This window comes from Bos taurus, chromosome 9 (genome assembly GCF_002263795.3).
Source record: "Bos taurus isolate L1 Dominette 01449 registration number 42190680 breed Hereford chromosome 9, ARS-UCD2.0, whole genome shotgun sequence".
NCBI lineage: Eukaryota > Metazoa > Chordata > Mammalia > Artiodactyla > Bovidae > Bos > Bos taurus.
In genome coordinates, this window is record NC_037336.1 from 15,123,449 (window position 1) to 15,137,653 (window position 14,205).

Consider the following 14,205-nt stretch of genomic DNA (forward strand, 5'->3'; position numbering starts at 1 on the left):
CATCATTGGAATTCGGAGTAAGTAGTGCAGGAAAGAAGGTTATGGTGAAATGAGGCAAAATCGGGCAACTATAATCAATATTTCCTCTTGGGGTAATGCAGAGAGTACTGATGCTGATAGAGAACTTCAGCGGTATTCATCAGCTGGAGCTGTCAGCAGAACATTAATTAAATGGCAGCTGTTGCTTTACCACTTGTAGGGGAGGGGAGCAATGCTGACTCCAAAATAGATTTCCGAGGATGAGAACATTTCCAGCTAGTAAACCAAATAAGAGCCCGGTTCTGGGTTTTTTTTTTTTATGAGTTTTGCAGCACATGAGTGAAGAGATGAGGAACTATTCGACTTGCGTTGATAGTTAGGTCTTATGCCACTACATTTAAAGTAAGAGTTCTAGTCGGCTGTTGGAAATACACACGTATCATGCTAATCGCAGCTACAGAGTCTAGCTTTGCTTCCACTCAGTTAAAGATTCATTATTCTCTGATGCTCTAATGAATATTTAAGATGTCTGTTGATGTTTAACTTGTAAAAAAAACAATATGTGGCCATTAAAGGTTTAGAAGCAGAGAAATAAACGACGTTGGTCACAGATTGTTATTCTCATGTTTTTATAAAATTATGCTCCATCCAATTACTGATCAAAACTGCTCAGTAATGTTTATTCCTCAATTCCATGATATTTAACAGATTTACCTTATTGAGTACTTGTTTTGTGCCACGTGCTAAAAAGAGTCCAAGTCATACCTGGATCTATTTATCACATTAGTGTTTTAAATTTACATGTAAATATTTATCATGGACTATTTTTAATAAATCTTTACTTTTTGTTGACTTACTATTGCTCTGAGAAATAGGTGCTACAGTATTTGCCATTGGTGATTTTCAACTTGGTAAAATTCATTTAACAGACAATGCATATAGATTTTCCCCAAGGTATGAAAACGCCTTCTCTATAGAATTTCAAACTTACAGAATCAATCAGAAAATTAATTCCATATATATGACCTAAAAATGTAGACTTCAAGAGGTCTTTGGAATACAATGACCCTCCGGCCAATCAATTCCATGGGAAAGACCAGCTTGTTTCCAGCACACCTGCTGCTATAGAAGTGAAGTGATTAATCCCTTCCTGTTGTTGATGTCATGAGAAGTTAGGGGGTGGTATGAAAGTCCAGACTGGGGGAATCCCAGGGAAAACAGTGAACACAGCCAAACTCACAGCATTAGGGGGAAAGTCAAGGTCTGAACAAGAGAGTAAAGTCTGCGGTTAGAATTTCCATGTAAAGGTAAGAACTATGTGTCCGAAGTTAAGACACAAAAGATTATATTGGTCTGCAAAAGAAAGACAGAATGAAAGAAACAGTCACTGGGGAAAACGGAATACATTGGAACAGCCCCTAAGAGACTGGGTTGCCTCCAACTGGCCCACTTATTGGGAAAATAAAGAGTGCAAGGACCCAATCTCTAGTCAAGCAGCGGACCAATTAGTGGGACTCAGAGCACCAAGGCCAGCCACCACAAGACCCCTGATGCTGAGACAGGGAAGCAGCTGCTGTTCAACACCTTACATTCTCAGAGTTGGCTCCAGAACAGCAAAGTGATTAAAAGATTAAGAGCACAAGCTGAGGAGTCCAGTTGCCCGGACTCTAATCACAAATCCACCACCTGCTTGGTGGAGGGCCTTTGGCGGTTCCCTCCGCATCCTCATCTGTAGAATGTAGCGCATATGGATATCTACCTCATATCCGCCTTGTTAGTGCCTAATGTATAGAACACACTCATTAAATATCAGCTACTTTGTTGTTTATTATGATCATGTGATAGAAAATTTAATAAACTAGGACTCTGTAACTTCCACCAAATGACCTCTCTTTCCCCTTCCTAATACTTTCTTCTTTAAAATGAAAAGACTGTGCTAGATAACTGGTTCTCAACCCTGGATGTACATTAAAATCACATAAAAGCTTCTAAAATAGGTCTGTCCTTGGGCATCCACTCAGGTTAGCTTGAATCAGAACCTCTGGGGCTCTGCCTGCACATCTGCACTTTGAAAGCATCCCAAGTGATTCTGCTGGACACAGAGCATTCAGGACCGCAGACTTAAGGGCCTGATGACCCAGAGGGAGCTCAGAGTCTAGTGGTTTCCACTCTCTTTGGTATGGGTGACCCCAGGACCAAAGCTGCTTAATCATCAACAATCTGAGACTCAGAGCCCCCATTCCTGCTCAAAATGAGACCAGGTATGGCAGTGCCAAGAGCTAGAAGCCTCACAGAATGTCTTAATTATCACATAGCTTGGGAGCCAGGAGGAATTTAGAATAATTGAATGAGAAAAAAAAAGGACTTCCAGAAGCCAACCAGTGAAGCCCTTTTTCTCCAAAGGATATAAGCACTAATTCTTTCCCTCCGTTGACACTGTTACACCTTTTTACATAAAGACAGGGAGGACAAAAGAGAAATTCTTGGTTTGTTGTAAGAAAGTCAGGAGAGATCACGTGAATGAAAAAGAACACCTTGATGAAATGTATCACTGCCTCTATTTTGGATTAACTAGATCCCTGCCACAGAGCAGAGAGTGTATTTGCTCCAGGTGTTTAGCCTGTCAAGTCAGTAGTGCACAAGTCCTGGGTGCTCACCAGCACTGAGCAAGCAGGAGCAGGGGCTGGGGTGTGTTAGTATAGTTGTGACAAGATGCTGTTTGTAATTTAGAGAATAGAACTTCTCATGACGCTAGGGACGCATTCTGCTATATGTTTACTTCACATGAAACATTCACTTTCCTGGGATATTCAATCCCACCACCTAGAATATTTGATACACTGAAGAAGTAGAGTATTTATGGCTACTAGCATAAGAAATGGAGAAGGCAATGGCACCCCACTCCAGTACTCCTGCCTGGAAAATCCCATGGATGGAGGAGCCTGGCAGGCTGCAGTCCATGGGATCGCTGAGGGTCGGACACAACTTGAGCGATTTCACCTTCACTTTTCACTTTCCTGCATTGGAGAAGGAAATGGCACCCCACTCCAGTACTCCTGCCTGGAAAATCCCAGGGACGGGGGAGCCTGGCAGGCTGCAGTCCATGGGATCGCTGAGGGTCTGACACAACTGAGTGACTTCACTTTCACTTTCCTGCATTGGAGAAGGAAATGGCAACCCACTCCAGTGTTCTTGCCTGGAGAATCCCAAGGACGGGGGAGCCTGGTGGGCTGCCATCTATGGGGTTGCCCAGAGTCGGACACGACTGAAGTGACTTAGCAGCAGCATAAGAAAATGCAAAGCATTATCCTCTCCATCAAAACTGTATTAGAGCTGCTCTCCTTTTACTATTACTTCAGACAATGCAAAAGTTAAGTGCCATACAAGCAAACATAAACTCAGAATTTCCAGTTCTATCCAGACAGATTTTTAGCATCATTTTTACTCTCGGTTTTATTTTGGGGGTATAGTTGATTTACAGTGTTGTACTACTTTCAGGTAACTTTTGGTTTGAATAAAGATAAAGGAATTAAACAGAATAACCAATAAAACATCTCATACCACTGTTCCACTGTAACAAACCACTGACTGCAAGATATCAGGTAATTTTCCTTAAACTACAGCACGCTCTCTGGTTTTCAGAAGGAACAACATGCTGCCAGATTGACAAGTCATTACCTAAGCAAAGTCACTGGGAGCCAGTAAGAGCTCTCATGGGCTTCCCGGGTGGCGCTAGTGGTAAAGAACACACCTGCCAATGCAGGAGACATAAGGGATGCCAGTTTGATCCCAGCAACAGGAAGATTCCCTGGAGGAGGGCATGGCAACCCACTCTAGTAGTCTTGCCTAGAGAATTCCATGGACAGAGGAGCCTGGCAGGCCACAGTCCTTAGGGTCATCAAGAGCTGGACAAGACTGAAGTGACTTAGCATGCACAAGAGATCTTATACAGAATGAGACTTTCTGTCCCCTTCCTCACTGTTTCCCCCAACTAACTTACACACACCACCAAAGGCTTCTTCCAGAATTACTGCTACCAGCAGCTGGCATAAGTATGTTGCAGGACTCTCTCTTGCACCACTTAACAAATGGAATGCCCATGACCAAGACAGAGATCTGCAGAGCACTTCATGACAATAGAAGGTGGAGTTCTAACTTGTCAACAGGAGCAACAACATACCAAAACCTCCAACAGCATCAAAGGATTTGGCTATGATAGCACACATAATAGATCATAAATTCAAACACTCCAAGGCCTCCTCTTTCAGAGAAACATCTCAGCAGTGTAGAAGCTGAACACTGCATTGTGCCATCGCCACTGGAATAAGAGTTTCTGTGTTCCAAAGACCCCAGGCCTATCTCCTCCTGAGCTGCCCAATTCCAGTGGCCACTGCAGCTTCTGGCTCCACTTCAGGACTCACGAGAAGAGCCCCAAATGGACCTTCAACCTTGAGTCTCTTTGTTTTTTGTCCTTCGGACTTCAGACTGCAGGGGCAGCTGACCCCCTGCAAGGTCACATCTCACCAAAACCTCTTGAAACAGGAGGGAAGAGGGCAGGGCACAACTTTTGAAAGAATGGCATAGCCCAAGAACACAACATAAAACAATTAGAATCAAACGAGTCCAAGATGTCAGACAAGTCAATGTCGACCAGACCTTGATCCTGAATAAGCAAAGCTAAATGACATACCCAGAGGTGCCATGACAGTTCCAAGGCACCATCAAAGGGCCAAAAAAGTGGGCAGTAGCCCAATTCCTGGACATCTCCTCCCCTTCCCCAAAATAATTGGAATAATCCTCCCACTCTTTAGCCTATGAAATTACCCAGCCCAGAAAAACTAACCATGTCACATTTGATGGCCTTCTACTTGCCCTCTGCAATGGCCCACACTCTGCCTGTGGAGTGTGTTTCTCTATGAATAAATCTACTTCTTACCTATCACTTTGTCTCCCACTGAATTCTTTCTGTGATAAGACATAAGAACCGGAGCTTCATTACTATGCCTTTTGGGCTGGGTTCAAGTCCCGATCTTAGGGAAAGGGCTTCAGCCTCACAGTCATTGAAGTACAGGTCCTCCTTGAACAGCTGCCTCCTTTACAAGAAAGTGGTGAAAATATGGACTAAATAAAGGCAAATTGCCCAGATTTGAATCTCAAACCTACCACCAAGTTACTTGTCATCTATAGCCCTAATTTTTCTAATCCACAAAACAAGAGATAAAAATAGTGCCTCATCAGGCTGTTATGAGTAAATAAAATCATCCGAAATGCCTGGCACAGAATAATCTCCAGTGTCTGCTATTATTATGATCACTTACGTATACTAAATCATTATGCACAGCTCTATCGTAAAACGTTATGTAGATAATGTATATTAAAAAGTACCTATTATTATCATTATATTGTCTTTTGTATCACTATAAAACAATTGGGATTCAGATGTCCCAGTCATTAGCTGGAACACCTGGCATTCTGGGCAACTATCTATGGAATGAACAGAATATGGAAGGTGGGGATTTGTCACCGAAGTTGAGGGGCCGCCGAGGAGTAAATTCTACCAAAGCAGCTGGCTTCCTTGAGGGCCAAACAAGCAGGCTGGGACCAGAGCAACTGGCCTGGTGGCATCCAAACCAGAAGATGAGCTCTATCAAGCCAGCATGTGAAAGTCAAGCTTGTGTGTAAAGGCCACGCCCTCATCCAAATTCCAGGCTGCCCTTGAAGCATGTGTCACTCACTAAACAGTTAATGAAACACAAAGAGCCCTGAATATCTCCAGTGTCACATTGCAAGACTTATAGAATAATTAGGAAAAATCTGAGCTGGCAGAAGTCTTCCTGGCTTGCGCTGGCAGGCAGACCATCTTTGTTTTTCATTAGTGTGTGTTGTCGTCACAGTAACTGCAAGCCTCCAAATACAGGCCCGGGCTGTCATTTCCTCGTGTACTTAGGCTGCCACACTGAAATAGCATTATGAACTCAGCAATGCCTCTTCCTTTCCTGTTGTGCTGTGGTGCCTCAGTCAAAGAAGCAGGCCCTAAAATGAGTTACTGAAGACATAAGTATATTAAAGAGATATAAAGAAAAATAAAGTTCATTTATCCCTATTACTGTATTGTCTATGACTCATGTGTATGTCAGGGTAGGGGGGGAATCTTATTTTTGCAAAGATCTTTTAGATAAACAAGGCAAGTTGGCAGTAACTTGATTGTCTTGGTGATGTCAGTAGTCTACTGCTTTCAATCAAATTGTCTTTTGGCTTTAAATCTGTAGCAAATCATTTTTTAAAGACTGCATTTGGCCAACTCTAATATGTCCATTTCATGGCTTTCTTTCACCTTTTCCTTACAAAGATAAGCAACAGATAATTCACTACTTCAAAGTAACTTGGAAAGACTGCTGCTGCTGCTGCTGCTAAGTTGCTTCAGTCGTGTCCCACTCTGTGTGACCCCACAGACGGCAGCCCACCAGGCTTCCCCGTCCCTGGGATTCTCCAGGCAAGAACACTGGAGTGGGTTGCCATTTCCTTCTCCAATACATGAAAGTGAAAAGTGAAAGTGAAGTCGCTCAGTCGTGTCTGACTCTTAGCGACCCCATGGACTGCAGCCTACCAGGCTCCTCCGTCCATGGGATTTTCCAGGCAAGAGTACTGGAGTGGGGTGCCATTGCCTTCTCTGTTGGAAAGACTGGAAGATTGCAATTACAATTATTGAAAAAGCAAAAATAAACTACTTTCAAGTGTAGACATAGGTCTTTGGCCAGTGAAGCAAAAACCATCCTCATCTATGTTTTGATGAAGGCGCTGGATGACAGCATTAAAGCAAAAACAGAAAAGTCCCTGAACCTTAAGGGCTCAATGAAAGTCAGACCACTTGAGATAAATTCTGCATTAGCTTTAAAAATTCTTGTTAAAGTCTGTCTCTCACAGACCTCGGGAACACATAAATCACGCAATATTATGCACGTTGACACTATTTCCCAAAAAGGAAACACAACACCAACCTTCTCTTGACTTTTCAGTGCTGCTGTGGCTTAAACAAAGCTCTGGGGGACTAGAGTGCTGGTTAATATCGTGTTTCTTCATCTTTTTGCTGGGAGTTTCTCAAGTTCTGCAATCAGCTGGTCAAAAGCCAACTAGAGCTGCCCAATTCATGTTGGACTTTCCTAATTCTAAGTTCTTACACAACTCACTGCCTAGCCTTTGAAATTACACTGCCTTAGCTGCCATCATGAGGAAAGCTGTATTCTGCCTGCAGCCTTGTCTCCTCTCTGAATAGGACTGACCATTTAAGGAAAAAGAAGAACATGATCCAGTACATTTTCCTGAGGTTCCCATATTTTTGCTCTAGAAGCTTTATAATGTATTCTATAAAGCCAGCAAATTTCTCTTATTATTTTCTTCCTTTTCTTTCCTTCCTTTCCTTTTTCTTTCTTTCTAAAACAAGGTCTTCACTAGAGAATGATCATTCTGAAATTCAGTTTGCTTTATCTTTTAGAAACTCATCCTTTCGATCACAAAAAATAAAGCTAAATGGATAGGTCTAAACTGTAAGTACCCCGCATAAGGTTTGTTGGCACTAAAGTTACTAAGAAACTTCTCCACTTATAAGAGTGCTTCATATATTTTTGGTTAAGTTAAATACACAGAATAATAAGCAGCCCATAACATACTTGTACATCTTTATAATGGAACAACTTTTTTTTTTGCCTTGGAATATACTTTCTTGTCATGTTTAAGAAGAATGACTAGGATTAAGGGCAATAAACAGCAAGAATCCACTTGTATTTGGTGAGGTTGAACGTAGTGTAAAATGACCTTTTCAGTCTTTTCATTTTTATCTGTTACTAGGTTAGTAAAACAAAACATCTAAAGGAATAAATAGAGAGTGATAAATTTAATAATATATCCCTCCTTGAAGGAGGAAGTCTCCCTTACACACATTACCAAGCACCGTTGGCTATAAAAGAGACACCCAAACTCTATGTATAAACACACTTTATCTCCAACTGCAAATATAGAAACCAGGGTACCGTCTATGCTGTGCATGATTTCTTGGCCTTCTTAGTAATAATTCTATAAGACAGCGCACTGCTGAGTGAGAAGGGAGGGACTGAAATATAAATTCCATACTAAACTATTGGCTGGAGCTCAAATCATGTCTTCTTAGAATACTCAGCCACAAAATATGTCACTAACAGGATTCCACATTTGAACAATATATTCTTCCACCTTTCCTATGATCTATGAATTTGATTTGACAGAGGAAATGATAACTATATTTAAGGTGTAGTAATAGAGAAAGAATAACTTAAATTTATTGAAAAGTATTGGGAAAATATAAGTTTTATTAACTCATTTAATTTTCCAAATAACTCTGAGGAAGATAGCATTATTATTCCCATTTTACAGATGAGAAAACTGAGACACAGGGGGTAATTTGCCCAGGGGCATGGTGAGCTGAAATCTGAATCCAGGCCATCTGACTTCCCTATGCAATTAGCCTTTCCTGTCACCTCCACGTCCATGACATAACCTTTCTGTTAGCTCTTCAACTCAGACACAGTATAAGGAAACAAAACATATATTTTTTTAAGGAAACAAAATGTATTTTATCAGCTTAGCTTTTATTCTATTGCTGTATATCTTAAAATAATTAATTTATAAACAAATGTATGTTGCAGGTTTTTAAATGTTATTTTTCTAATAAGGTGTTACCAATTTTAAACTTTTTTGCTGAAATATTAGTAGATATCAACCTAAGCTTACCATTCACTTCCCATGATAATGCTTTTTTAAAACTTACATGTTAGGAGACAAATAAGTGAAAATGTTGATTAAACAAGCTCTATAAAATTCTGTTTCTTAGGGTACCTGTTTTGTGAAGAAATGCCCATCTTTCAAAAAAGATAATTAGCATTACTTTAGAATGTATTGGAGAAGGCAATGGCACCCCACTCCAGTACTCTTGCCTGGAAAATCCCACGGGTGGAGGAGCCTGGTGGGCTGCAATCCGTGGGGTTTCGAAGAGTCGGACACGACTGAGTGATTTCACTTTCACTTTTCACTTTCATGCATTGGAGAAGGAAATGGCAACCCACTCCAGTGTTCTTGCCTGGAGAATCCCAGGGACAGGGGAGCCTGGTGGGCTGCCCTCTATGGGGTCGCACAGAGTCGGACACGACTGAAGCGACTTAGCAGCAGAATGTATATTTTACCACAAAGTTTCACTTCTAAAGAATAAGTAAGGGACTTCCCTGGTGGTCCAGTGGCTCCGATTCTGCATTTCCAGTGCAGGGGGCTTGAGTTCAACCCCTGGTCAGGGAACTAGATCCCACACGCCACAACTACAGATCTCACATGCTACAACTAAGACTCAGTGCAGCCAAATGAATAAATAATTTAAAAGAATAAGTAAAAATCATAACCACCAAGAAAGCACTGTTAAATGAATATATTAAATACCTCATAAATTTCATTGGGAAAATCCCATAGTGGTTCTTGCTGAACACCCATTTAAAAGAGTAATTTTAACTTCCTTGGTTATGTCAAAATATAAAGAGAATGCTTTTCTTTTGGTGAACACAGAAAAACATTCGTTCAAAATCAGGATTCACACTTTATCTCACACAGAAAGGCTATAAGTGATTTAAAATAAAACTGAGAAATGTCTCTCTTTAAAATATCGAGGGAAATTTTTTAAAAGATAAGCACGATATTTAAACATTTTAATGTTCAAGGCCAGATTTTAATTCATGATGATCCACAAATGGAAGGAATTATGATTTAAATGATTAGTGCCAAAAGTAACTATAAATAGAATCTGGTACCAAAAGACAATAAAAGTATATAAGTCACAGTATTTTGAAGTCTAAGTATATACACAGGAGACGCATGTATATTTACATATATGTATATATATATATGTATATATATATATACATATACATACACACACATACATACAGTCTTTATATGTCCCCCTTCCTATTTCCTTCTTGAGGTGTACATTATCTCCACAATCAAGTATATGAGCATAGTTACAATCACTTGTAATTTTTCTGTGCTCGTTAAACTATGAAGACCTTTCTTGAGAAATTTTTGAGACAAAAAGCTATTAACTGCATTTATAGTGGCTTGTCTTAATTTTATACTAATCTATATGCTCTCTCATGCTCATCATTAGAAATCCAGAGTGAAAACTGTTCATAGAACATCCACAAGACGCATGGCACGGAACAGCTTCAGAGCCAAAGGGTGTTTAGGATAATGCCTTGTACCTGGTCGCTTTCATAAAATTGTTCTGAATTTAAAGAGGTAAACCCCATTCTGTGTATGCATGCGTGCTCAGATACTTCAGTCCTGTCTGATTCTTTGCGACCCGATGTACTGTAGCCTGCCAGACTCCTCTGTCCATGGGGATTCTTCAGGCAAGAATACTAGAGTGGGTTGCCATGCCCTCTTCCAGAGGATCTTCCTGACCCAGGGATTGAACCTGCATCTCCTGCATTGCAGGGGGATTCTTTACCCTCTGGGCGACCTGGGAAACCCAAACCCCACTCCAAAAAACCCTAGTTCTAAAGAGCACTAAAGATCCAAACTAAGAGGGAATCACTTCTAACAGGTATGCCCCAGGAAATCACCGTGAAAGGGGAAGCCACTGCTGTGAGTTTTAAATAGTGGACAAAGTGTCTTCAGGAAAGGGGAGGAAAAGTGTTCCAGGCAGGAGGGCACAAGATGGGCAGAGGCGGGGCACTGAAAGGCACGGTATGCAGGTGTTTGGAGAAGGGCCCGAAATCTGACCTATCTGAAGCAGAGGGACATTTGTTGTTGAGTAGTGGGAGCTGAGACTGGAAAAGTTAAGTACGTGCCAGATGATGGAAGGTTTTCAAAATACCCAGCCTAGGTGTTTGGCAGCAACTAGAAGTCAAAGAAGATAACTGAGGAGTAGAAGAGACAAGCACAGGAAAATTAACCCCACAGTCATGGGGTAGTTGGGGGGCTTCCCACGTAGCTCAGTGGTTAAGAATCCACCTGCCAAGCAGGAGATGAGGGTTCAATCCCTGGGTTGGGAAAATCCCCTGTAGAAGGAAATGACAACCCACTCCAGTATTCTTGCCTGGGAAATCGCATGTACAGGGGAGTTTAGGGGGCTACAGTCCATGGGGTGGAAAAGAGTCAAAGACACAACTTAGCGACTAAACAACCACAGCGTGTGCAAGGTGGTTTGCATGGTAATGAGGGGGGGAAGTGCAGCAGAACTGTCATGATACACACCAGACCCAGGATGAAGGGAATAGATCTTACGGTGGTGGAGACACAGCAGTGAAATCTCTTATGGTGAAGGGGAAAGGGACGACTCCAAAATAACACGGAAATGTGAACTTGAGTGAACAAGAGAACACAATCTATGCAGTCGATTCTTCATATACTGGAGGAAAGCACGTGCTCTAACCTGAGCTATTTTTGATTCTCAAGGGTAAACTTACAGTCATGAAGACAATGATACTCAAAACTCAGTCCATCAGGAAACATGGCTTTCACTCAGAGCCAAATGCTGCACTCCATTATCCTCACACTGTTCCACCAACTCCAAAAGAAATTACCCGCCTCCAAAATCTACTACTGGCAGATTTTGGCAGTACACATACATTTGTAAGCCAACAGTGTGACCCTTCCTAAGATCAAAACAAGAAAAATGTAAAGCATTTAGTTCAGATTTTTCAAAACTCTTTAAAGACAAAGATGCTGCATCTCCACCAAAGTATTAGAAGTTTCATTCTCTGACACCAAGTTTCAACAGAATACATGATTAGCTGCATTTGCTTTGTAAACTAATGGCACAATCAGAGTCGTGAAATATAATACATACTGAAATGATGTGCTGTTTCATTTTTCTGAGCATATGATATACAACCTTTAATTAGTTTTTCTTAACATTCTTAACATTTACTGGAAGAGTTGATATATTCTGGTCAACAATGTGTTCAAAACTGGCCTTGGGTAAATTATTTCTCTAAAGTTGACAAAATAGACTCAACTGGTTTTTTAAATGTGCATTTGTATCTTCTTTGAAATTATCCTTGGTTTAGAATATTCAAACAATCATGTTCAACTAGAGGAACAAACTTCTTATGCAAGTCCAACCCAACTACAGACACAAGTTATCAACTAACCACGTCATCAATGTGCAGCCATAACTTTTGTCACAGTCAGTGTGATAATGATCACTCTAAGCAATTCTGATAAAACTGCAGGGCAAGTCCTGGAAGCAAAGACAATGCAACAGATGAAAAGAGGATGTCCTTCACACTATGGTGAACACATTCATACTCAGATATGTGCAACTTAAGAAAGAATTTTTCTAATACACTCAATTTGAGTTTTAAAAATCAGGATCTATCTTATCTGTATACAAGCAATTACTCAAAAACCACACACACAAAATAACATTCTCCTGCATAGTTTATATTCAACAACTGCAAAAGCAGTGATTTGAAACCAGGCATATCTTGTGCCTCGTCAGAAGCGCTTGGGGTGACTGTAATGTAACGAGGTCAGAACTAGCACAAGGTGTACCAGTGTAATCAGAGACGGCGGGTAAGGGAGAAGCGGCAGGGCGAAAGTACAGCAACACAAACACACACAGGACTTCCCTCTCATTTACCGCACGAGCTGCTCAGCGAGTTTCATTACATGAAAGTGCTTTTGCTTCTAGGGAAAATATCCCCTCCATTGGTTAGCCATCCTCACTGCGAAAGGACTGTGAAGTTGTCCTTTGTCAGATTTCTGTTACCTGCCAGAAAATGATCACTTGGCAGAAATACTTTGATGACTATTAAAGCATCATAACGATCTTTGTGTTTAAAAAGCGATCGGGTAATTCTGAGAAAGAGATGACTTTCTGATTCTTTAAAAAACAATTCAGTGATTGTCCTCAGTTTCAAATGTGTTATCAGGTAGTGGAACAGTGAGACTCAAAGGAAACAGACAACACAGAGTCAGAGAGAGCTCTCTTCTTGTGGAAGCAGAAATGTCTTAAGAGAGTTAAGTAGCTGTGCATTTCAGTCTTACCTGACTGGCAGGCAGCTCGTCTAAACCAAAGGTACGTCCTTTACGGAGGTAGCTTATCCTTTGAAGAACCCAGTGGCTTGCCCCACAGCCCAAGAGAGACTGGAGTCCTGGAAAACCATCCAGCCCAAAAGAATACAGAGGAAAAAGCTTTCCCACTTTTCTTTCCTAGGACTAGCCAATAGCTGAAGTCATGCAGGAAACGGGGTAGTAGAGAAGGGAAAGCGGCTCCTTCTCCCTGAAATCCCGATCAGCAGCAATTGGAGGCTGTTGTATCTCTCCCACCCAGACTTTTGTTTAAAAGTTTTTTCAACTGTTGCTAGGTGTTGTTGGGTTTCTGAGATTAGGTTTCTCGTCTTCTGCTCCCTTCACAGCACTGTCAGAGCTATGACTTTGTCGAGGAGCTGAGCTCGCGTGTGCTATATTTAACCAGTGTTCTCAGCAAGTCAAGCCTGTCAACAGCTGAGAAGTTTGGAGCCGGCTCTGCTCAGTTCCTCGGCAGCCGGGTTATCAGTGGATACGGCTCTGCTCGCCCCGGAAAAGATTGCGGGGAAACGGCAGACCCTTTTAAGGACTGCTGCTCATGACACAGACATAATTATTGCTGGAAGCCCTTAAACGCCGAGTGTGATTTGGAACTCAGGTTTTTAAAATCAGAAAAGAAGCAGTGGCAGTTGCCTCGAGCAGAGCAATTTACCAAAGCAATATTCCCCTCAATTAGGCTTTCTGAGATCAACCTTCTTGGATAGAAAAGTCTTAAAACAAACAAACAAACAAACAAACAAACTGTAAGGCGATCGTTGGGGAAATTCACAGTAAGGATCAGTCCCAAGCAATTGTTTCCATTGATGTGTTACATACACATTGAAATTACATTCATAACTGTCATCGCAGACATAATCAGCTTTTATACCTGACTGTTATTAAGGTAGTTTTATCATAAAGGAACGTCTGTAACATAACGTTTTTGAAAGGAAAATCTTAGTGTTCTTCTTGAGATCATTCATTCAAAGCAAGAAATGGAGAAGGCTCCAGGAAAACCAGGACTTGAGACACCTCTGGTTGTTCACAGCCTTGTCTAATCATTAACCCTCGAGTCTCCAAAACAAGAGTGGTCACTTCTACCCAGAACTCCAAAATGAAGAATGCCTTCAGATATTT

The 14,205-nt window shown here is 41.3% G+C and overlaps 1 protein-coding gene across 4 annotated transcripts in view; it reads right to left on the reverse strand.

The window, feature by feature from the left end:
* Window positions 1-13,442, reverse strand: part of FILIP1 (filamin A interacting protein 1) — a 221,846-nt gene extending 208,404 nt beyond the window's left edge. For all 4 annotated transcript variants that reach the window (XM_005210667.5, XM_005210666.5, XM_010808369.4 and 1 more), the window contains exon 1: window positions 13,048-13,442. The gene's annotated coding sequence lies outside the window, so the exon portion shown is untranslated. The remainder of the gene's footprint in view (window positions 1-13,047) is intronic.
* Window positions 13,443-14,205: the final 763 nt, after the last annotated feature.